The following is a 26,063-nucleotide window of genomic DNA, read 5'->3' as shown; positions in this document are numbered from 1 at the left end:
TGCCCAGATGTCTACTCTAGCCATCCCTTGCTTAAGCGCAAAGGACTTGAAACCTCTCTGTCTGATAATCATTTACCCATTATGGGTTGTGTCTTTTACTTCAGGGTTAGGAATAAGAAAAAAGGCTCTGTTTAGAAGGGTTGTATCTGCCTGCCCTGTGCATGACAGCTGGCTGCTCCGAGTTGTCAATGTGAAAAGAAAAAGAGGGTTGGTCCATGCCTAGGTCACATGGTTCCCAACCATCCCCTCATCCATGGCCAACATTGTTAGAAGTACTGTAACATTCTCCCCTGTTCTTTTTATTTTATGAGTTATATGGGGCTAGAGAGATGGCTCAGTGGGTAAGAGCACTGGCTGTTCTTCCAGAGGTCCTGAGTTCAATTCCCAGCAACCATATGGTGGCCTACAACCATCTATAATATGATCTGGTGCCCTCTTCTGGTGTGTAGGTGAATATGGTGACAGAGCATTGTATACATAATAAATAAATAAATCTTAAAAAAAAAAAAAAAGGCCGGGCGTGGTGGCACACACCTTTAATCTCAGCACTCGGGAGGCAGAGGCAGGTGGATCGCTGTGAGCTCAAGGCCAGCCTGGGCTACAAAGTCCAGGACATCCAAGGCTACACAGAGAAACTCTGTCTTGAAAAACCAAAAAAAAAAAAAAGTTATATGAATGGTTTTCTTTTCTTTCTTTTCATGTATGCATGTGTGCCACATGTGTGCCTGGTACCCACTGAAGTTGGAAAATGGCATGAAATTCCCTGGAAATGGAGCTACAGATGGTTATAAACTGCCATGTGGATACTTGTAACCCAATCTGGGTCTTCTGCAAAGGCAGCCAGTGCTCTTAACCTCCGAGCCATCTCTCCAGCCCTTACCTCCCTCTTTCTTAACTGACTTCTTGATGAAATGAAACAGATTATAAATGAAATATACTTAGTCTATTTACTCCTCATGCAGTGACTGTGGGGGACCTCACCCTGTCCCCCCCTCCCCAGGACCCTGCAGTCAATGTGCATAACTTTCTCTTCGACAGTGAAACCCTTCAAAGTGCATTTACCCTAGTTAAAATTCTAAGGATGTCACAATTGAAAACTACATTCATGAATTTTACTACTTGCAAGATCTTTCCATCATCTTCAGAAAGAGATGATTCATTTTCAAAGTGATTCCACGGCCTGCCCAATTCAAAAATGTCATCTTAACCTTTGATTGAAGGAGACAATGTGTGTTTAAAAAAAAAAAAAAGCAAAAAGTTAAAGATTGCCACAGTGACTAGTACTGTGGTCAAAGCCTTTCCCACAATGATAGAAAATTGATCCGATGCCTTTGAGTGGCCCGGGGTGGGGGGGTGGGGGTAATATGACTTTCAGAAATGAGAGAATGGAAGAGCTGAGTGGAACGTTTCCTTACAGCAACATCCCAGGTGTCATCCTCATGGCTTCAGATGTGTAAATGGCGGAAACACGGGTGACAGTCCAGGGCTGCGCCCTCAGTGTAAGCTCTTGGCTCCTGACCACAGTGTGTGACCACACTCCAAAGAGACATGGCCACATTTCGTGTTCATTCGGCTTCCCCGTGGCCGCACGGAGGCTGAGCATCCAGCTGCCCCATGGCCACACGGAGGCTAAGCATCCAACTTCCTGCCTTATCCTTTTGACTCTTCGTACTCCAAGCCACATCAGCAGGGAAAGCGGAGATCAAAACACCAGCACCCCATTTTCCAGATACATATCAGCTGCCAGAGCCCGGCTTCACATTTTCTTGCTCCTGGCAAAATTGCGTCCTCCCTACAATGTGGCCAGAAATCAATTGCCTAAAAAAAAAAAAAAAAAAAAAAAAAAAAAAAAAAAAAAAAAACCACACATGCCATTATGCATCAGACGCAGGCAAAATAAAAATTGCTGATGCTCTGTTTTGCAAGGACAAATAAATTTGCCCCAGAAATGGCATGTGTGCCACCGATCTCATTAAAAGTACAGTGAGATCATCAAGAAAAATTAATCCAAGCGATTGGCTATCACCCACATCATGTCAGCCCGCAAAGGCAAGTGCAGCTTATCAGTTTTCTGCTGCGGGCAAGGACAGGTACTAACAAAGAAAGTCACACTCAATTAGAAACCATCCCCGCACTGGCATCTGCTGCTCTCCTACACCAGGCCAACTGGAACAATCGCAACATTTCTTTTTGCTTTGAACTTGAAAACAAGGAAAGGTTGAGTCCTTTCTTGAAAGTGCGGAGGAGGAAGAGCAGCCTGCATGACAAGTTGGGAAACCGAGGCTTCAGGATGCTGAGCATGCTCAAGAGATAGGAGACAGGATAGTTATGCATTTGTGCTTTGGAGATAAGCATTTGCTGGGCATGAAGTGGTTTGGATTTTCAAGGTGTTGCTATGTCTCCTCTGGGTCCCTGCACAGGTTCCCCGCGCGCTTGTCCCCAGGTGACTGCCCTATCATCTCTGTGCGTGGACGTCAGGCATGGCAGGTCTTAGGCGCTAGTCCAAAGCCTAAGAACATCCAGGCCCTCATGTGTCTTCTGAGCCACCCATGCAGCAAATGCCTAGTGAGCAAGAGTTATAGATCCAATGCCAGCCAAGACCCTGGGGATGCAGTAAGTGAGCAGAGAAAGGGAAGTTATGTTCATAAGGGTTTTACTGCTCAATACACATCTGTGGATGTGTCCCCTCGGCTGGGAGCTGCCCCCTACTGAAGCCCATCTAGAACAGCTTGTTGTCGGCTACTCTGCACAGATGGCCAGAGTGTGTCTTCCTCCATAGACTAACACAACTAAATGACAACAACTGCTAAGGCTGCTCAGGGGGACTTCTTTCTTAAAGTCTATATTCTCCTCAGGAGGCATTTACGAAAGGCAGACAAGGGAAAGGTGGGAAGATGGCACGGTTGGCAAAGTGACCGCTGTACAAGAGTAAGGACCAGATTTTGGATTTCTAGCACCTACATAAAAAGCTGTGGTGGTGCTCTGCTCCTGTAACCCCAGTCCTGGGAAAAGGAAGACAGGATGCCTGGGGCTTGCTGCCAAGGTGGTCGTGCAGAATCAGCAAGCTCCTAGTTCAGTAAGAGCCCTGTCTCTAACACAGTAAGGTGGGAAGCACTGGAGGAACACTTCTAGCAGTGACTCTTGGCCTCTGAAACCACACAGTCACACACACACACATAAATACATACACACACATACGTACACACATACGTACACACATACATATACACATACACATATACACACACATATACACACATACACACACAGACACACACACACACACACACATACATACACACACACGCTATCCCCATAGTATATGTCAAAGAAATAAAAGCATTGTTGAACTGTGAACAGCTGGAAGTCTGTAGGCCATGTTCTGTAACTGACCTGGGATGAGCCTCCAAAGGCCTTCTGGAAGCTTCTTGGTGCCTCCATCCAGTCTTCCTCGAATGGAGCTTGTCCTGCTATAACGTTGGTGTGGCCTCATTTTGGTGCTGACTAATGAATGCATCCATGCTTGGTCAACCAGGGGACTCCAGGCCCTTTCTCTTCAAGAATATGAGTTTGAGTGGCAGGCAGCCATGCTAACAGAGGCATTTCTCCTTAGAGTGAAAAAGAGGTCCTGTGGCTGGAATTGCTTTGAGGTGGGGCTAGAGTCTGCCTCTTGGGCTGAGGTTTTCTGGACCCTTGTGTGTCCCTGTCGATGCCGCCTCCAACCAGCAGGAAAGACACCAACACCGGGAACTCTTCTTGCAGCAGTTTATTCAGGAACCTGGACTACCAGAGTGACCTCAGGAAAAGCTCCCACAGAACCTTTATAGTGTGCCTGGTCCTATCAGAGACTGCCACGTTGTCGCTCTTGGTTGGTGCATTCGGATCACGCCACCTCACGTTATGCCTTCAGGCATGCGCATAAGGGGCTCACTCAAAGGCGCATTGCGCATGCGCATAAGGGGCGCATTGCGCCGGGGAAGCAGCAGGGGGCGCTGCTATCTGTGGCTCTCCACATGTCCCCAGAGGTGGCGTCTGATTTCCAGATCATTCTTGATTCTACAGAATGACAAGAGGTTTCTTAGTGCTTGGCTCCCCAAAACTCAGTGAGTCCTCTGGACCCCCACCCCAAGGCAGTCTGCAGTGATACAAGGTCAGGAGGGCCAACCTGGGATACTTTTAAGCACCCACACTCATAGCTTGACTAAAGAAAATTAGAGGAGATCATGAAAACCGTTCTTTTTAGATCCTGCCTCTGACTGTTCCCTAAGGAAACTGGCCCACCTACTAAGGGAAAAGTCACTAAAAGTAACTCCATTTACTCCAATATGCTAAGCTCTGTGAGCCAGAAGTTTCTAGAAGCAATGAGACGTTTGTGACTATGAACAATGCTGAGTTTGTTAAAGCTCTACCTGCAAAGGTGGAAGAGAGCCTCCACCTCAAAGGCCCACACTTTTCAAAACAGCTGGACCTCACAGAGAATGAAGAGTTATCCTCACAAAGACCATGGAAAGGGCTGGTGGGCACAGCAGACAGTACCAATGGGCCGCCATTTTGGTTGACTTCCAAATGACAAATGATACCTAGACAGAAAGACACGGATGTTGGTGGCTGAAGGAGACGCATTGATATCTAGTACCGTGGGAGACAGTTTATCTGGTTCATCTTAGAGGGAGTGGCCCACAGGACAGGGAACAGGCTGGGCCACAGCCTTTATGAGTCGAATAAAGCTAAGTGATGTTTGAACACCAGTGAGGCCAGAGCTAACCAGCTCCTTCCAGTTCCTCGCTGCTGTTCACTATTGTCCTCTGGCAAGCTCTTACCCTTGTTATGGCTTAAAATCTGAGAAAGCAATCATGTCCGATGTCAGGATTGTGAAACTCTACCATCATTCATCAGGCCCACCCTTAGTTCCACCCAAAGGCACCCCATAGCCTTAACCCAAGGGCCAGAGAAGGCAGCATTCCATAGTCACAGCCTATAGGGCTCTCTCTCTCTCTCTCTCTCTCTCTCTCTCTCTCTCTCTCTCTCTCTCTCTCTCTCTCCCTCCCCCCATTTTAGGGTGTGTGGTATTAAGCTTTTCTGCCGGTAAGTAGAAAGGACACTTTTTGTAAAAACTGAGAAACAACTCACAGGCGAGAACAGATATTTCAGAAATGACTCAGAATCATGTTTTGCTAGAAGAATGCTAATGAAACGCAGAGCGTGTAGTTGTGAAACTGATAGCACTCCCTCAGAAAGAAAATGACTTCTCTTAGACTTCCGGGACTTGAGCAAAACACTCACTGATTATAAGGTAGTGGGTGAAGTTATGCCTGGCAAAATGCCACCTTCATGTCAGGGACTCAATGAAGGGTGTCCTCCAATCTCACGACAAAGCTCACCTCACTGGACTTTAAACCTCAAGAAAGAAGAGTCTTAAAAACACCAGATCCAGTAAACTAGAAGCCAGGTCCCCAGCATGTCATCTCCACGTCTCCTCCCACCCTCCCCGGACTCAATGTGAAGACAGCGTTCACCACACCCCTCCTCCATGGCCCTTGGAGAATGGGGTGATCTAGTCCTGAATCCAATTCCCCATGTCTAAAAGCAAAACAAAACAAAAAAACAAGCTAGCTCCTAAGCTTGCTCATGGCCGGCATGGAGCTAGCCAACTTCCAACTTAGAAACTGATTTAGTTACAATCTATTTGAGATTCCCATCAATGACCTAGGGCATTTCTGTAGACAGCTAAGGCTTGTCTGGCAAGCCCCGGGCTGAGCATCTCTGGATGTCGGACACAGCTCCTGCATCCGCGGCTCTTCCTTTTCTCTTTCAAACAGATCTTGTTGACCAACACCTATTGCCCCACTTACTGCTGGGTTTGACGATGGCTCAGTTTCCAGTCTCACCTTTCTTGGTCTTGTTCGTTTCTACAGATATGAATAAGAACAACTCACAAAGGAGCCACAAGGACCAAAAACCTAGAAAGAGTGCTGGTGCGTTTGCAAAGCCATGGCCAGTTGTTCCAGATCTGGGTGACTCAACTCCTTCCAGACTCTAGAGACCCCAGGTCTAGGAGGCTCAACCTTGGGTCCACACCTCTAGCTTCTTTGTATTTAAGTTATATATTATTTTAGATGAGCCCAGACTGTAGTGCCTCAGTAGTGCCTGAGGTCTTGGCCTCAGGTCCTATAGCCCTGGCAATATAGGAATGTACCTCTTGCCTGCCTTCCAGTGCCCCTAAACACTCTCTGAGAGGCTTCTGAAAGGACCAGAATAGGACTGAAAATCAGGCTTTAAGCAACATTGAGCAATTTGAAACCTAAAGTAATACAAAGGCTATGGATAAAGAAAAGAAATTAAAACCTCATTAGTTGACTTTAATTTCCCATGAACTAATAATCTCTAACACTACAGAGGTAAAAGGAGCATAAGGTTAAGGCTAGCCTAGGCTACACAAAGAGACTGTGACTCAAAAGGGAGGGAGGAGAAAGGGACAAAGACGCAGACATGTGGGAGGGAATGTGGGAGGGAGGGCGAGAAGGAGGGAGGGAGGGAGGGAGGGAGAGAGAGAGAGAGAGAGAAAGAGAGAGAGAGAGAGAGAGAGAGAGAGAGAGAGAGAGAGAGATCATCATGGCTATAGCTAAGAAAAACAAGAGTTTGTATATTTTAGAGATGTACACTAAATTTTTACAGACAAAATCACACAGTAGTGGGATTGGCTTTTTAATATTGCCCGCAGAGTGGCAAGGGGAGAGTTACAGATGAGACACAGTTACCACCATAACTGTACCATGTCGCCCAGGGGTCCACACATGAGACCTCACTATAGTATTTAATCTGCTTATGTTTTGAGATGGTCTTTGATGAAAAGTTAAAATTAAATATTATAAGACGAGAATATCTTTCTTGAGAATGATGATCTAATTTGAAACTCAGGGTTTTTTTTCTAAACACTTAAAATTTGTTTGCATATGTCTAAATCATGTGAGTTTTGTCTCGTAAAAAAGAAACCACGTCATTAAACACTAGCTTTCTCTCCTGCCCTCCCTTCCTCTGTCCTTTCCTCTCTTCTTCTTTTCTTTCCTCTCCTCTTTTTCTCCATCATTTTATCCAAGAGTCCTGGGCGAGGACCACAGAGCACAGGCCTGGCATTCAACAGATGCATTCCAGAAACACTGCTGCCTTCATCCAGACAGCTCCTCCCTGTGTACTGGCCAGGGAGGCTTCAGTGGGCCTGAGGTCATATTACCACATGGAACAGCCAGACCATGCCTTTTGTAAACACCATTTACAATTACAAAACTTGACTACTGACAAATCTACAAGATGTCTTTGTATTCTTCAATAAGGAAAAGCAAAATCCATGGCACTACTGAGGGTCACAGAGAAGTCCTCCGGTACATCTCTGTGTCATCTTGCCACATACCCTAGCCCTCTACCTTCAGGGTTAGGTTGAATGACTCTGAGCATAGCAGATGCTCTGAGTGGGAGCAGAAGCCAACCGAGTGAACCACAGTCAGTGACACAGGTGACTCCTAGTGGGACTTCCCCATCCCCAGGGGCAATAGGCCCTCCCCTACTTCGAACAAGGCACACTGAAGAAGCAGTTTGGAGTTAATAAAACTCCAAACCAAATCACCCTTGAAAAATCAAACTCTGCATTTTCCAAGACAAGGGTAGACACCACTTGGCAATGCTCGTCCTGGGTACACAGCCTCAGAGGCCGGACATGGGCGGGGGGGTGGGGGTGGGGTGGGGTGGGGATCTCAGCTTAATCTGTGTAACAGGAGAGATCAGCTAGGCACAAAATGAGTGCAAAGATGTATAACTCCTGGATATTTAAGCAAAGAGAGCCAGAGGCCACAGTGAGTTTTCAGTAGGATGGACCCTCGGATGGACCCTGGCTCTCTGTACTGCTCGGTGCCTGAGAGTCTGAGAAATCCACATACTAGAGAGTGCCCTATTCTGAATGCAAATGTAATTAAAATCTAGTCTATTGCAAATTATGGGTCAGCCTTGAGACCTCAGTAAGCTGCCTAACTGTTCTATGCCTCACTTTCCCTGTGTGTAAAACAAAGAGAGGGTCACAGAATCTACCTATGGGACTGCTGTAGGAATTAAATCATCAGTACAGTGGAAGGGCTGACTATGCTGTGTCTGAGAGTCCTTGGAGGACGCACACTACAGTCACTTCCCCTAGCATGTCTTGTCTACACCTTCCTGCTGCTCAGTGTCACTGCCTGCTCCCCAGAGCAGTGACAATAGCATCCTCAAGTGCTGAGGTGTAGAGGTCGTCTCTCCTCTGCCCTGAGAGCTCTCCAGCTGCAGAGCCACTGTGTCCCCTCAGTATTCAGCCTATTGAGAACCTCCTGAGGTCACTGGTGAGCATCTGAGGTGGCGTGTGACCCTCAAAGGTAGATTTTCTTCACAGGACTCACTCAAGCTGGAAGTCTTCCCTGACATTTCTTTGTTGGTCACTTTGCTCAGTGCCTGACTTAGCATCATGCGTGTTCAATTTCTGGATGAATGAAACTCCGCTTTATTCTGCCCTAGCACCTCCTCCCTCCATTTCCAGGAGGCTGTACAAGCTGGACCTGGTTTTAGAATGCTCCCTGGGGCATCAGGAATGGTTCTTGGGTTTTCTGCTGAGTCTGGTTAGCTCCATGTGTTTATATGCTCAGGAGATACCTATCATATACTTAAAATATCAGAGGTACACTTGGGCCAGAGCAGGGCAGAGAAGGCCGAGACCTATACTGGTTCTGAGTGTATCATCATCCATGGGGCTCCGACGACAGAAGGACAGCAAGAAAGCAAGTGAGTTGCTATGGAGAGGAGGCTGAAAGGCGAGTAAGTTCTTCTCTTAAATCATCAACTAAAGTTAAGATTTTTTTTTCCTCTTGATGCTATGCAAAGGCGAACCCTTGGTTCGTGCAGCATCTATTGTCAGGTAGGACAAGAAGGTGCTAAGCACCTGAGGGCCCCCTTGGGGATCCAGTGTAGGAGAGGGAAGCTACCTAGTGGCACACACCTGTGCATATGGAGAGACGGCATCTCTATCCACCCAGGCGTGCATGTGCACACATGTGCACATACACTTAGTGAAAATTAAGATGTAATAAAAATAGGGAAAGGACACTGGACTCTGTGGCTCAGAAACCCAGGATTTCCAACCTAGTTGTGTCCCTGAGCAGCTGTGGGACCTGGAAGCGTAGTAAAACGGGACCAACTGTTTCCTTCTTTACATGAAGGGATAGCTGGTATATGTGTTTACAGCATCTTCTATCAGCCAAGAACATCAGTAGTGTGGGTATCTATGAGCATCTATTGAGCGCTAAGTAGCTGTCAATCGCTGCTGCTTGACTTATTTGCATATCCCCTTATCATCTTTAGTGTAATTATGTGGAGTAAGTCTATGATTGTCACCCTATAATAGGATTGCTTATAGTAAAGTCCCTCAAATCTACCACCTAAATTCTGCTTACATAGAAAGTTCTAATGAGGCCAAGAAAGATAGTAAAGAGATAAAATTGTTGCTAAAATTTGAATTTGGATCTGGGATGAGAATTAAGGTTTGGACCCCACCTTGGAGCAACTGAGAGGTGGTAGACTGTTAAGGGGCGGGGCCAACAGTCATTGGGGGTGTGTCCTCGAAGGGCAGTGTGGGATTTCAGTCTTCTCTCTCTCCTCTGTTTTGGTTTCTCACCCTGGCTGTGAGGTGAACTGAGTTAAGTTACTCCACTATGGTCTCCCCACCACGATGGGCTGTCTCCTTAAAAGCAAGGGCCAGAACAAATGTTTCCTCTTCGTAAACTGATGATCTCAGATACTTGTAACAGTCACTGAAAGCCAATTAGCATAAATTCCCACGAGAATTAAACAACTGGAAAGCTTAACTAAAAAGATCATTCTATTTAATATAGCACTAGAAGATGTCAGTTCTCTGAGGGGGAAAAAAATCTAACAACAGGTGTTCAGGATTTTTAAAAGGAACAGAGGGCTGAAGAGATGGGCTTAATAATTGAGATTACTATTAAGTCTTGGAGAGGACCCGGGTTTGGTTTCTACCCTAATTGTCTGTAACTACAGTTCCAGGGGATCTAATGTCCTCTTCTGGCTTCTGTTGGTCCTGCACACACATGGTACATATACATGCATGTAAGCAATCACTCGTACATGTAAAAATTTAAATAGAAATCTTCAAAGAGAACAATACAGAATTGTATGACGACATGTTAAGGAAGGCCTTAGTAAGTGGGAGATGTAGTAAAACTATGAATAATCTGATTAAATATTGTAATTTTTTTCTATCACACCCTCATACTTTTTTTTTTTATCTCCCAGCACCGCGGCTGCTTGCCTGACACAAAAGTGTTTTGCCAGTGAACTACACACCTCAGCCCCACTTTTAAAAATAGAATATGAAAAGAGTAATTCTAAATTTGTTTGAAAGAGTTGAAGGATCAAAGTAGCCAAGATGAAAAATAACTCAGCAGCAACTTACCCGATGCATCTGGACATTGTGGTGCAGGAGGGATGGGCCTGGCAGCACTGGTGAAGCCGGCAGGAAAAAAACCAGACCATAGCATGCAATGAGTCCTAGAAATAGAACCCCACATATAAACACTGTGTATTATAAGAAAAAAGGAGGTTAATGATGAACAGAATGGGCGATCACTAAACAGAGCTGGAAAAAGTGGTTATGCCTATAGGAAAAAAAGGGAGCTTGGGACTCTCTCTCAAACTGTATCTCACAAATAAACCCAGACAAAAGAAAGGATTAAGGTTTTTCCAATAGTTGCTATTTCGTAATAAAGAGCGTCTTTTATATACAGAACGAAGAAATATTTTCTTAGCTGAGCACATAAATTATTGATGATAAAAGATGGTGTGATTGGCAATATCAAAGTCAAGAACTTTGCTTCAACGAGAGATGCTTCGACCAAGTGAAAAGATATCTAGACACAGTGGTACACCCTGTAAGCCCAGCACTCAAGCCATGGAGCTGAGGTCAGCCTCGGCAACGCAAGATCCTGACTCCAGAAGAACAACACAGGAAGAGCTTTTTTTTTTTTTTTCAATTTTTAATTTTTAGGATTTATTTTATGTGTAGGGGTATTTTGCCTGTGTGTCCGTGTGTGTGTGTGTGTGTGTGTGTGTGTGTGTGTGTGTGTGTGTGTGTGTGTATGTATGTGTGTGTGTGTACTCTGTACACACAGTTTCCAAGGAGGCCACAAAAGGGTGTTGGATCATCTGGGACTGGAGTTACAGATGGTCGTGAGTTGACATGTGAGTGCTGGGAATCGAACCTGGGTCCTCTGCCAGAAGGAGTGCTCTTAGTCTCTGGGCCAGCTCTCCAGTCCCACCACACAAAAAAAAACAAAAACCAATTCTAAGTGAAAAGACAAGGTGGAAATTGAAACAAGACATTGGTAACGTCAACCACAGCAGCCTACAACCAAGACCGTACAGAACTGCTCAAACCAATCTTAACAAAACAAACAGCCCAGCATAGCAATGGGTGAAAACCGCCAACAGGTCTGTCCCAGTGGAGGGACCTTACCTGCTGACTGTATTCATGAAGAAACACAAGTCAGGGTACCGTGACGATAGTTGGCACAGTGGGTTACCTAGTGCTGGCATGAGAATCTGCGTTTACAATCCCATGACCCACACTAAGAAAATGAGCATGGTAGCACACACCAGCAATCCCAGGACCAGAAAGACACAGGAGGATCCCTGTGGCTTGCTGGCCAGGCAGTCAGTGAGCCCCAAAACTCAGTGAAATTGTCCGTCTCAAAAGTTAGATGGAAAAGCAGTAATATGTGAGAGCATCACAACGCAGCCTGCATCCACCACTCTCAGGGGATCTTGAGAGAGGAGGTACCACAATTTCTGGTTTGAAGCCGGTTTGTAAGAGTCCTTCTGGCACATTGCATCTGCCCTTGGGCTCTCCTTGGTATAGGCTTTGAAAGGCCATCACACACCAGAGCACTAAGAACAAAGTGACCACGGGGACACACAATACCATGGATGGCTCTTGCCACATGACATAAGTAACAAAAACGGAACTCCCAGGAAGCTACATGTAGCATGCCACTTTCACAAAGGATCAAACTCTACGTACTTTCTGGAGATACACACATCAATATAAAAGGATTAGGAACGCAGATTGTAAGACATCAGTGAGTGACCTCAGGGGTAAAGAGAAGGAGTTAGTGAGATCTTGAGGACTAGGGATTATGCACCCACCCTCTGTTGGGTGTTGGGTGCATGGGGACTAACTGCACTACCAGAAGCATCACTAAGCAAATGACGAAAGAGTACTTGTCTTTTAGACTAGTGCTGAAGGGCCTGACAACCGAGGATTGAGATGAACATGATTCTTACGTCCTGTGAACTCGGGATGGGGTGGGGACTCTTTCCTGCTCCAGGGATGATAGTAAACACTCCTTGTCATCTGCATGCCTGAGGAAGGGAACTGGGGCCCAGTCTGGTTAAGCATCTTGCCTCAGGTCACTCCATTGCACCTCTGTAGGAGAGGCAGGGGCCGAGGAGCAGGGGTCTTGGTCACACCCATGTGCCACTGGCCACCTTGAAGCCTTGTACACAGAGTGACTGCTGCCTTGAAGAAGACCTCATGGCGTCTGTTTATAATGAGAAGTCGATTTGGGAGCTGGATCATTTATTCCTACCTTAAGTCCAGGCCTTGCATTTCCTGTTATAACCTAGAGGGTCCTAAAACCCTGGTGAGATGATGTCTCCTCCTGACTCCCCCCTCCCTCTCCTCCCTCCCCTCCCCCCTCCCCCCACCACCCCAGTCATTTTCATACTCTTTTTGAGTAGTTTCATTTTCTAGCCCGGCTAGTTCAGATCTCATTCACAGGGAACTGATGAAAGAAATCGGCTCGGGCACTGACTAAGCAAATGAGTAAGACTCGGTTTTAATAGCACCATGTAGGAGGTTTCTTCATAAATGAATGTGGAGGGGAGGAGGCGGTGCTGCAAGCTGCCCACGGACGAAAGCTCAACTTGTCACAGCCCACTAATGCTAAAGGGACCCTTCAGCTTCTGGACTGGAGCTGTGCTTTGTAACAACAGCTCCAAGAATACCAAATAAGTAAGTAAGTAAGTAAGTAAGTAAGTAAGTCAATTTAGTTTTGAGGGTCACTAAAACTCCTGTTTATAAGCTTAAGGATCCGAGTTCAGATCCCCAACAAGCACATAAAGCAAGGCCTGACAGTGCACAGCAGTACCGCTAGTCCTGAGAAAAGCACAGACAAGTGGATTTTGTGAGCCGCCTGGCCAACCAGTTTAGCCAATCAGTACACTCCTGGTTCACTAGGAGGCATACTCTCAAAAATAAAGCGGAGAGCGAAGCGATTGAGGAAGACACCTGATGCCAACCTCTGGCCTCGGTATAGATGTGCTCCCAAGTGCAAGTGTAGCCATGTGTCACACACATATACTAATTTTAAAAAAATGGCTAAGAACCCATAAATTGACATTTGAAGACTACATAGACAGCCAGTTCTAGTCTGTGTTGAGGTATTTTTGTAGCAGAAGTGCCCATTTCGGGACAGAGGCAGCCGGAAGGTTAAAGATGAAGCACAATTCCTTTGCATTGCTCCAAGAAGCTTAATTCCACGTACAAAGCCACTTTGAGAGGACTGGACCATGGTAGCCATGTGTACCTTCCAGAGTGGAGAAGTGTTAACCATATAGTCTCTGTCCCCAGCTTGCACACTCAACCTCACACATGTCACCAGGGCAGGATCTTGTCCCGTATAGCCATCCATGACGGGGCATCAGGTGTGACAACATAGGGTGCGTCAGGAGAGAGTCATCATGCTAGACCTGAGTTAACTTGGTACTCACTGCATGCTGCTAGCTCATGGGCTAGGTAGCTCTGGAGCATCCTCCTCAGCTCATTTCCTACAACATAGCACTCCTAAGTCTCTGGTGTGATGAGGGAAGAGTCTAGATTCCACTGGCCCCTCCCTGGGGAACACATTCCCCAGGCCCCATCCCCCATGCTACTGATTGCCCTCGCTGAGCCACATTGTAATATAATAACCCTAATACCCACGTTGCCTTTGGGATTCTCAGGCACAGAGACACAAAGGCCCCAAACTGTTCCATCCCTCAACCCCCACAAATGGCCACTTCCCAGGCAGTGGATTCCAGGCAAAGGTGGTCTTGAGACCCCACCCACCCATCCTGGGCAATTTGAGCTCTGTAGAGTAAAACTCACCTCCTCTTAGGAGTTTCCTAACTAGAGCAGTGTGGGCAGCCAAGTCTCACCCCCTCTTTGCCTTTCTCCTTCAACCCTGGGTTGTTCTCTGTGTTGTATATTCAACAGAGACAGTGGTGGGCAGGGGCCAGGGACTGGGGTCCGGGGTAGAGCCATTTACCCATTTGGGGAGCTGACACAGTACACTTCCTTCTGTAACATCACTATCAGATACAGTATTTACCAGTCTCACCTGCCAAGAAAGACCCAACTTGCAGTCTTCCCCGCTCCTCTGCCCCCACCCCCACCCCCACCCCCAGGGTACATTTGGAGCCAAAAACTGGCTCCTAAAGCCCTCAACTGCAGATTGAGGAAGGCCAGGGTTATTTGTGGCTCTTTGGGGATATTTTAATTTTAATTTTGTATTTTTCATCTCGCCAGGTTCTCTCCTCATGCCTTTGAATCTTCTCATCTGATCTTCACTCTGGAGTTACCAGTTCTGGATGCCATCTTCGCCTCGCGGTAGAAGACGCCATTTTGTCTTGATGACTAGGAAACAGAAGACATTAAAATGGCCTCACTGTACCAAAGCATACAAATCTGGAAACACAGGGACACCGTGGATCCTGGCAGCTGGGTGAGGCGGGAGACATAGCACGGGAAACGATTCATGCTTCTGCCTTGTCCTCTTCCACGGCGTTGAAATTATGTAATTCCTGTTGTTTTGCAACTAAGAAAAGGTTGCATGATTTTATAAGTTTCAAATCCCAGTCGTTCAGAGTCATGTAAACTCCACAGTAGTTAGGGAGGAGTGCACTCCTTTTTCTGACATTGCAAAGATCTCACCTCCAACACCAGGGAGCAAGGGTCCTGCTGGCCCATGCCTAAAAGGCTTCCCCCAGGGGCCAGGACTCCACGTGTCTGCAAACTGAGCATGCTTGGCCATCCATACTAGGTCCATCCTACCTCCATTTTCACTGTCCTCTGCCGACCTAACAGGTGCATTGCTTGCCATGGATCCTTCATGCAGCAGCCAGACCTAAGTGTGACTGCCATATTTAGTGATGAGATCTCCTCCTTCAACCCTGGGCAATAATATAGTGCCCACAATAAAAAATAAAAAATAAATTAAAAAAATAAAAAACTAATCACAATGGAGCATTACAACAACAACAACAACAAAATATATAGTGCCCACAGCGGTGCCAGCAACCTCCTGAGACCTCACCTTCTCTAGGTAGGGCAGGAGTTAAAGCAAGGACTCTGCCTGCATTACCAGTGCCCTTTCACCCCCTCACAGCTCCCCCATAGCATACTCCAATCCTGGATGTTTCTTGCTTTCCCTAAAATGTGCTGCAACCCACAGAAGGAGCCAACTGTTTCTCTACCTTTAATCCTCAACTTCATTTGCCTCTACAAACCATGAGAAACTCTGGAGTGCAAAAGGAACCTAGCCTTTGGGAGGCAGTTCTCAATGCCTAACCAGACTGCCAGGCACAGAGCCTAGCTGAGTAAACGGGCACCAGAAAGGCGCCCTAGGGTGCCACATCTTGTGTGAGACACAGGTGCAGGATCCAGTCACCTGCTGCATTATCCAAACGACACCTGTCTGTAGCTCAAGGCAGGCAGCAGGAAGGACTGCCAGAGGGGTTTAGAGTGCCAGAGCCTGGGGTCTGGTGGAGGTCGTGATGTTGCACAGCAGGCAGGGCAGGTGATGGGGACAAGAGATCATAAGTGGGAGGGCAGAGGGAGGAGGCAGGAGTGCATTGCAAAGGGCAAGGCTGAGGCTGAGAGCCTCTCTGAAGAAAGCACTGGGCGCTCTAGCTAGCAGGTGTCCAGGAAATAGCTGACAGGGAGAGGCCAGGAGGGCAAGGTCACTCCACAGTTGAGGGGATTTATGTGACTCTTGTGGACCCTTAGTTAGGGCTGAGTCTGGGCAATGCAATCTATCATGGCCATCCAAGCCTGGAGGTGGGGCAGGAAAGACAAACCCCAGGCAAATGTTCACTTTCATGCTGGCCACTGGAGCTTTAACCCCACATTAGCATCGTTTCAGCACGCTGTTCCTCACCCAAGTGTCAGCATCATTTGAGTGGAGGACAGTGTGATACACAAACATACACTGCCTCCCCCGCAGGCCCCTCCCATGCCCTAAAGCCACCCCCAGAAACCTCAGACACTCCTGAATTCCATATGTTTACAGTGTTTACAAACGTTCCATATGTTTACACGTTTACAGTTCTAAAAAGATCTTTCAGCACCAATGAATGAGTGAAAAGAAACATTGTAAATTGGTGCCGGCTGTGGATTGAATGAAATGTCCTCCTCTGACTCCTGTGTTTAAATGCCTGGTTCCCAGCTGGTGGTGCTCTTTTGTGGGTGGTTTATGGAATTCCTTTTGTTTTTTTTTTCCCTTCAAGACAAGGTTTCTCTGTGCAGCCTTGGCTGTCCTAGACTTGCTTTGTAGACCAGGCTGGCCTCGAACTCATAGTGATCTGCCTGCCTCTGCCTCTGCCTCTGCCTCCCAAGTGCTGGGATTAATGGCGTGTGCCACAACACCCGGCTGGCTTATGGAACTCTTAAGGAATGGGGCCTAGTTGAAGGAACTGGGGTATATTTAGGTTATGTGCATATATATATGTGTGCATGCATGTGTGTATTGGGCTTTATTCTAAGATCTTCGTGTATTATAGCTACTGAAACTAGACTTCAAAAAAAGCTTGTCCTTTATACTTCAGAAGAGAAGATAGGAGTTAATAATATTCCCATTTTTCAGATAAGGATATTGAGACACAGAGTGATAAAGGCAGGTTAAAACATATATGCCTCCACGCACGCCTTTAATCCCAGCACTCAGGAGGCAGAGGCAGGCAGATCGCTGTGAGTTCAAGGCCAGCCTGGTCTACAAAGCAACTCCAGGACAGCCAAGGCTACACAGAGAGACCCCCTGTCTCGAAAAACCTAAAAAAAAAAAAAAAAAAAAAAACCATATATGCCTGTGTTTATAATGTATATTTATAATACATATATGTGTTTATAATAGCACGCACATATATGTGTATGTATGTATACATATATGTGTATTAAAGGATGTACTAACTCATCTCATGTGAAAATAGCATCGGCAGAGAGTCACACCTGAAGGCATGAAAACACAGCAGTCACTCAGTTTTGAGGCTGGCTGCCTAAGCAGTCAGCACAGTCCCACAGTAGCTGTCTCCCGCTGGAGAGGCCAGCACCTGGCAATCTCTCCGTCCACAAAGCTGTGTTGCCTCAGCAGTCCCAGCCTGGTGCTGGAAACCTGGCAGTTCCCTGGAGAGCCGCTGGCCCTTAGTCATCAGTGGCAGCCTGGGCAGGCTGGGTCTACTCTCAGCAAAGGAATCTACAGCTTCAAGGTAAACCAGCGCTGCAGCAAGAAGGAAGGGTCACGTGAGTTCAAGGTCAGTCAATTGGAGAGGGTCTTCCCCAGTCACACAATCAGGACATTTCAGTTGAGCCTCACTACTCAGGTGACTCTGGTCTTTTTTGGGGGGGGTAACATTTAAACCAACTGTAATAGGTAGCCTGGGGGATACCTTTGGTATTGCTGTGTCATGGAGACATCAAGACACCATGGGTTCTACATGTGGAAGGGCTTTTGGGGACCCCACAGTTGCTGTCCCTGTCACAATTTTCTCTCCATGTGGCTGCACCTTCAAACTGTCAGCCGAATCAAACCCTCCTTTCCTTCAGTTACTTCTGTTGGGTGTTTTGTTAATAATGAGAAACTGATATGTCTGTATGCCTAGCATATTATATAACTTCTGATGATGGCTGTGGATTAAACTGACTTTGCAAGAGACTGGAAGCCTTAGACCAGGGCTGGCAAGCCACTAGTGACAGTTTCAGGCCCTCTGTACCTGGGTGTCTGCTGACAAGGGAGAGGATGTGGCTTTCACCCAGGAGATGCCACACCCAGTACTGCAGTCACATGGTACTGTGTGGCTCAGAGTTCCAGGGCTCCCAACAGGAAGTCGGCCTGAGAGAGTCTGGGAAAGCATGTGTGATGTTGATCCCATGTACACTTCAGAAAAGGAAGGGCGCTGGCCGAGCAGAGGCCCTGTGGGAATTTCAGAGATGTTCCAACAGCAGGCCGTGGAAGAATCTGAGTGTGGGAATGTGCTAGAAGCACCACAGCCAAGGGCATGACAAAAGGGGGTCGGAGAGAAATAGAACCTACTGGGAAGGTCTAGAAAGACGCAGTAATTGGAAAGAACCCCGTGACACCCCCTCCCAAAGCTGACTTTGTATTCCTAGCCTTGAACAAAAAGGCTGTACTTGTAATTCCAAAAGGATAAAATTATAAGTTTGGACAGGAAGATATGGAAAGAAAGAAAAATGAAAAAGAAAGGTGGCAACCTTGATCTCTTACTCCCCAGCCTATGAATCTAAACATTCTTGAACACACACGCACACACACACACACACACACACACACACACACACACACACACCTACCTTTGTGAACCAGGAGCTCTGAGCACTTGAGTTTGTGGCCCAGGGCCCCCTGAACTGCTGGTCTTTTTGATGGATGGTTTTTTTTCTCTCTCTCTTGAGGCAAGCCCAGCTCATAAGCTATGGGGTCTGCAGCAGTAACAGTCGAAAGAGGACTGACAAGACTTACAGAAGCTTCAAGGGCTGCAAAGAAGCAAGGCAGACAAGCCAGCGGGTCACCTACCCAGGGGCTCCTGGGAGACCCTGACATGGCGGGAGACCCGGGAAGCTGTTCCTTCTAAGAATCTGCAAGTCTCACACTTTCACAACCAGCAGAGAGATGTCAGCAGCGCTGAGACAAGCCAACGCATTACCCTGAGATGCAGGTGGGCTGCCAAGCAAAACACAGGCTGCTGAGTTACATTTGAATTTCAGAAAGTACATGGTGCTGAATGAGGAGGAAAAAAAAAACCCTGCATAGTTAACAACCCAAAAATTAATGTGAGGCTAGTTAGGACTGTAATCTGGGAAAACAGATCGAAAAAATCTTTCCATTCACTCTTCCACACTGTCCCCTGACCCTTAGAGAGGGAGAGTCGGTGTACGTGTCCCGTCTGTCGCTGAGTACTCACAGTTGCTTATTCTCAGATTTGGAATAACTATGAGTCTCTACATTAACCACCATCTAGAAAAACAACACCAGTAGCGTCTCTCCCTGCGGCTAAGGACATCTTCTTCAGCCTTGGGAGTTGACATCGTTTAAAGTATCAGGCACAACTGCCCTTTTGAGAAGCAGACCTCAGATCCAATCAAGAATGCATTTCAAAATAGTCTTGCCACTACTGCACTAGTAGACATGTATTACATGGCAGGTCAATATTATAGCACTCAGGGTCAAACACTGAATAAGAACACTGGTACCCTCACCCCACCCCTTCCCCCCCCACACACACACACATATACACACCAGCAGCCTCCATAGCACCTTCCAGAACTAGAAAACTAACCAGTAAGAAACACTTCCTGGGTCAATCCAAGATCCATTTCTCTGTGTCCTATAATCAAAGTAAGTAGCGTCTTCAGCAATAGGGTCTTGCCATTTAGTTATAGTGGACAACCAAGAGCAATGACAATGACCTATATTGTTTTGGATGCTTCTGGGGCCGCCCTGATCAATAACTCACAGAGGTGACGTGTGCCTGGCACTCAGATTTCCACGGGAGAACCTGTATCTTTTCGAAACAGAATTGTTCACTCATGTTTGGTATCTCTGCTCAAACTCCTTTTAAAAATAAATGTATTTTAACTAGTTTACAGACTAGTGAGGTCTCATAAGACTTTTTCATACATCCCTTACCTTCCTGCTCCTCCTTTTCCCTAACCTCTGCTCCTGTCCTATAACAATTTTGTTGGTCTTTTCAAGGGCTAACTTTTGTTTCATGGGTTTTTCTCTATTCCCCTTTTGTTTCCTATTTCTCTATTTTCTACTCTCTTTTTCCTTCTTTCTGCTCACATAGAATCTTGCTGTCCTTTTTTCTGTGGAGTCCAGGAACTGAAGTTATCTTTTGGAATCTCTCATCTCTTCTAACACAGATTTAGTGCTGTAAATTTCCCTCTCAGAGTTCCAGGGGCCCCATCCCTCCACTTCGGATATCTGTGTCTTTTCACTTTCATTTAAAAGCCGTTTTTCTTTTCTTTTCCAATTTCTCTTGACACTGCCTCCTTGGCCAGTGAATTGCCAAGTCTTCTGGGAGTTTCCTTATTCACCTCTGTTATTGATTTCTACTTTATTTATTGGGGTCCAAGAACACACCTGTATGCTTTCAATCTTTTCAGATCTGTTGACATTTCTTCTGTGAACCAAAATGTGCCTTGTCATGACAGCTATCTCAGGAGTCCCTAGGGGAAAATGTGTATTCTGCTGTCATTGACTGGGTAGCCCAGAGGTTAAAAAAAAAAAAAAAAATCCTGTCCTGAATGCTCCTCAGAGTGGCTTTCAATTTAAAAATCAATGAATCTTAATTTTTGAATTATCTGTTTAATATTTTTGACCATAGCTGGCCACAGGGAGCTGAAACCAGGACTGAAATGGAGCCTTCAGTGTAGAAACTTTTCATACAGCCTCGCACCCAGTGCCTTCTTTTTATTAATGTCTTGTGTTAGTACAGTCCACTGCCCCAGTCAGCCAGACACTGTATGATTACTGACAAGGTCTACACTTTCTTTAGATTTCCCGTGTCTGGCCCTGGGATCCCACTCGGCCCCACCACATTTCTTTAAGTCATCACCCCCACATTAGGCTTTTCTTGGTCGTGATACTGTCTCGCACTTGCCTTGATTTCTGTAGACTTGGTTGGTTTTGAGGCCGCCTTGTCAGGATGCCTCTGTATTAAAAAAGTATCTGAGTCCTTTATCAGGACCTAGCTGAGACTGTCGGTATTGGAATGGACACAGATAAAGCCATCGTTCTCATAAGGTCCTGTCAAGGACCCACAACATGATGGTGATGAATCCCAGTTGGTCCTGAACTTAGTAACCAGGCTAAGGCAGTGTGGCCCACTGCCTCTCACTTTCCTCTTTTTTCTTTTCTTTTCTTTTCTTTTTCTTTTTTCTTTTTTCTTTTTTTTTTTTTTTTTTTTTTCACTATTTGGAAGAAATTACCAGGTTCAGTTAGACCTTGTCTCAGAATAAGGTGGGGAGGGACAGAGGAAGACACCCAAAGCCAACCTCTGGTCTCTAGAACCACATGCACAGCCAAGTGCTCTGTCTCAGAGGTTGGCCCCTCCCCTACCAGCTGGTCCCTATAGCATTTGCAGAGTGTATTTGTCTTGGGTCAGAATCATCCCTGTGGTTGCTGCCTTGTGCAAGCAGCTTGTGGTTCCAGGCCTGGAAACGGTTTGCTCTGTTGGCCCACACTGAGTCTGCAGCTCGCAGCAACTCCAGTGTCAGTGGGGTGAGTGCAGCGTCCTCACTCGGCTTGTGCCAATTTAGCAAAGAGAACTCTATTTATATAAGAAAATCCTCAGCTCTCCTCTCAGAACTTTAATGCTTTTTTGAGGGGTTTTGTGTTTTGGTTTTTGGGGTTTTTTTTGTTTTGTTTTGGTTTGGTTTGGTTTGGGTTTTTTTGTTTTGTTTTGTTTTATTTTATATCCCTGACAGAGTCACCTGAAGGAAATCCACTTTCCCACAATGTTTGTACTTAATACTTTCTTAACCTCATGTATTTATTGGCTTGGTGTCCAGCATCTCTGCTCCTGGTTAAAATTTTAGTTCTGTCAAGCCAGGACCCTTGACCATTTTTCCTTTGGCCATGAGCCCATAACACTGCCCAAAGAAACGAGCACTGTGTAAACACTCTTCAAATGAATCATGTCGAATCCAGTTGAGTTGGTTTCAAGGGGAATTCAAGCTCCTAAAAGGTGGGTCTTTAGGCTTCAGGGGTTGTTCACAGAAAAACACAGCTGTTGGGTTACAGGCTCAGCAAGCACAGCTCCGGCTTGCCATCTAACTCAAACGGCCCAGTAGTGCTGGGCTCAACAACAAAAGTACTTCCCAGTGGCCATAGACTTCAGGTCACTTACAAGAGTGTAAGAGGAAACCTAGGACCAGCAGGTGCCTGCCAGGGGCCGTGGAAAGGGCTGAGAACAACCTCTTCTTGCCTTTAGTGTACTTTTTAGTATTGTATTTGAACTGTAGTTTGCAAAGAGGAGTAAACCGCTGGGAGCCCTGGAAATGCAGCACAGAGCTACTGCAAGGGAAAGCAAGCTGAGCAGGGGTGTTGGGAGGGCAGCTGCAAGGCTCCAGCCGTAGATCAACATCCAGGTGGCCAGTCTTGAGGGGAAGGCATGAACACCGGCAGACTTCAGTGTAGGGGTCAAGCAAGAAGACCTACAGCAAAGACATGGCAGACAGGAAACTGGGGTACATGTCCAAGGTGACTATTAGTTCTGGCTGGTGTCCCTAGTAGGGAGTTGGTGTTGGTGATGACATTGCCACTGTGGAGAGGGGTGATGGACATTTTCTGAACACTTACTTTTTCCAGTTTCCACGGTAAATGCTCATATCTGCTCTGTCTCTCATCACCATGGTGTAAGTAAGAAAGGGCTTGGAGCTTGCTCAGTTCTTCAGCTTTTTGCAAAATAGAGGCTTCGGCAGGCAACTGACATTTCCGAGGTGATGCAGGTGCATGTGGTGGGGCTGGGACAGCACCCCAGTGTGGATGTGTCAAACAGCGGACCACGCAGGATTCCCATGGCGGCTCCCACATCAGCTCCTTTCTTGGTTCCCAGCCTCAACCCACCCTGCCCTTGTCATGTCTGGGACGATTTTAAATGAGGACAGCACAGGTCAGAGAAAGACAGAAAGGACACAGAAATAAGGAGGGGCAGTCCTGAGTCCTGTGCACCTGCAGCAGGGACATGGCGGGGGCAGGGGCGGGGTCAAAAGCCTCAATTGAGTTTAACAAATTATAGTGGAAAAGTATTGTTTTGTGGGCTTGCTCTGGTTTTATTTATTTATTTAATGTTTGGGGGGGGGTTATTATTTTTTTTCAAGGCAGGATCTTCCCTATGTAGCACTGGCTGACTTGAAACTCACTATGTGGACCAGGCTGGCATCTAACTCACAAAGATCTATTTGCCTCTGCCTCCCAAGTACTGGACTTAAAGGTGTGGACCACTATGCCTGGCTTGGTTTTATTTATTTAAAAAGATATTTTTGAGTTGGGTGTGGTGACACGCACCTTTAATACCAGCACTTGGGAGGCAGAGAGAGGCAGATAGATCTTTGTAGGCTCAATTTTTTTAACCAATATATTTTAATACAACTTATTAACTGAGCGTTTGTCACTTATAACCGGACTAATCAAAACAATAGGAAAAGAGAATTAAAGAACACAATAACAAAACCGTAAGGATATCAGTTCTGAGGAAGGATTCTCCTGGCGTAAACCACAGGATTTCTTCTGCTGGAACCTCAGCAGGAGTCGGAGCCCCTAAGCCTCCCTTGAGTGGTTCTCTCTAGGAGCATCTCAAAGTGGAGCGATGAACAGCCAAAACTATCCCAAGTCTCCAAAAGCCCTGCCTCCAGTTCAGGGCTCATTTATATATCTCCTCCCAGAGTCTGTTCACAGGATCTTTTCAGCTGGCAACAATCAAGCTCCTGCACAAGGTGACTGGTCTTCTAGTGGATTAACATCACCTGTTCTCTCACAAGACCATGCCAATCCCACACTTGGGATCATAAACAACAGGTTTATTTCTCCTCTAGATCTTAGGGGCCAGCCTTGTCTATATAAGGAGTTCCAGGACAGCCATGGCTACATAGAGAGACCTTGTCTCAAGAAATAATTAATTAAAAAAGAGTAAATTTAAAATAAAATGTAAAAACTGAACTTTAAAAAAATGTAGCCATCCTGTGGGACCATTATACTGTTTGCTTCATATCTTCTGATCAAAAATAAACATCAAAAAGAGTCTGTGTGGGCCTGCAAAGATGGCTCAGCGGCTAAGAGGGCTTGTTCTTTCAGCCGACCTGCCAGCAGACTCCAGCACCCATGTGGGGCAGCTTTCAGGGTTGCCTGTAACTCCAGCTCTAACAGAACCTATGCCCTCTTTTCCGGGGCAGCTGAACACATGCACCACACTCAATAATTATTTTTTTAAGTTTGCGTGCTCACATGTAGCTGCTAAGACAAGACTATCAGTATTGAAAGCATGTGGCCAATCCATCAGATGGACCTGCACTGTAAACCCCAGGGTGACGGTTCATTTTCACTTTCACTGTCAACTTGCCTGGATTTAGAATCACCATGGAAACCCTGCCCTGGGTGTGTCCATGAGGGTAATTACAGTAAAGTTTAACTGAGTGGGAAATCTCACTCTGAATGTGGGTGGGTTGGTCCCATAAGCTGATGTCCTAGACTTAATACAAAGGAGTCAGTGAGCTGAGCACCAGCATCTGTCTCTCTCCTCCCTGGCTGTAGATGCAGTGTGACTAGCCACTCCATAGTCCTGCCTTCATGCCTTCCAGCAATGTAGCACTGCATCTCTATTTTTAAAAAAGAAAGAAAGAAAGAAAGAAAGAAAGAAAGAAAGAAAGAAAGAAAGAAAAAAGCAAAGGGGCTGGAGAGATGCCTCAGAGGTTAAGAACACAAACTGCTTTTCCAGAGAACCCGGTTTCAAATCCTAGCACCCACATGGCAGCTCACAACTGCCTATAACTACAGTTCCAGGGTATATAACACCCTCACATAGACACACATGCAGGCAAAACACCAATGTACTTAAAACAAAAAATAAATTATAAATTTATTTTTAAAGCAGAATTAGCCCTTTCTCCCTTAAGTTACTTCTTCTCAAGAAGTTGGCTGCAGCAGCAACAACAACAAAAAGGAACTAAGAAGCCCAGGATACAGAGGAGATCTGGGGAAACCTTTGGCTGCAACAACAAGAAGGGGAACTAACAAGCCCGGGATACAGAGGAGATCTGGAGAAGCCTGCAATGGAATGAGTGAAGGGAGAAAGCAGAGAGACAGGGTACAGGCATCCTCCAACATCCAGGAAGAGTCCTGTTGACTTGACTTGGGGGAAATTCTGAGTTACCTCATTTGTAAAGCCTGGAGTTTTGACCACATCCCAAATTTGTCTATAACAGACAATAGGATAAAACCCAGGACAGGACGAACAAACGAAAGAAGACTAAGTTCAGGAGAAAACGGAGGGAAACTTCCAACTGTGGGATGGTAAATGGTGGCAATAGCCCTGGCAGGGACATCGTGGGCTTTACTTTTCTAGAGACTCTAGGACACACTGATCTGATGCCTACCTAGACTTGGAGGTGGTTTTGCAGAAGCCTAAAGACACATGAGGAAGTGTAGATGGTTCGCTCTCCCAGGCATGATGCCTTTACACAGGAGGAAATAGACAGGCATCTTGAGTTCCGGAGGTCAACGCAGGGCAAACAGCTGGGGTGATGACACCCTACCACCAGAAGCCCCAAGAGACGGAAAAGAAGCACGCGAAGGGAAGGTGAATAGAAAGACATGTGTTTGAGGTGGGGAGGGGTTGGGCCAAAACATATAACATCGATGAGCTAGTTTTCATGTTAAGTGGAACTGGCTCACTGATTTTTAAAAGGGGCCAAACTTAGTGGCACAGGCCTGCGTGTCAACTGCTTTTTCTGTCACTGTGAAAAAACACGATGGCCAAGGGCTACTTATGGAAAGAATATGTTATGGTGGCTTATGGGCACACTGGAAGTCCGGTGACACTACAAGTTCTTAAAGGTGTTCCCCTAGTGGACATACTTGCCCCAGCAAGGCTACGCCCCCTAAAGTCTCCCTCAAACAGAACCAACAAGGGAACCTACAGGGAAC

At 46.3% G+C, this 26,063-nt stretch overlaps 1 long non-coding RNA gene across 1 annotated transcript in view; it reads right to left on the bottom strand.

Annotated features, from left to right (window-relative positions):
• The window catches only part of LOC311594834, a 112,502-nt gene that overhangs the window by 12,891 nt on the left and 73,548 nt on the right, over positions 1–26,063 (bottom strand). The window contains exon 2 of the long non-coding RNA XR_014778230.1: positions 10,487–10,581. This is a non-coding gene — a long non-coding RNA (uncharacterized lncRNA). The remainder of the gene's footprint in view (positions 1–10,486; positions 10,582–26,063) is intronic.

This window comes from Acomys minous, assembly GCF_964271855.1.
Source record: "Acomys minous genome assembly, chromosome: 3".
In the NCBI taxonomy this organism is placed as follows: domain Eukaryota; kingdom Metazoa; phylum Chordata; class Mammalia; order Rodentia; family Muridae; genus Acomys; species Acomys minous.
The sequence above is the reverse complement of the archived record's forward strand: the minus strand, read 5'-3'. Positions and strand labels throughout refer to the sequence as shown.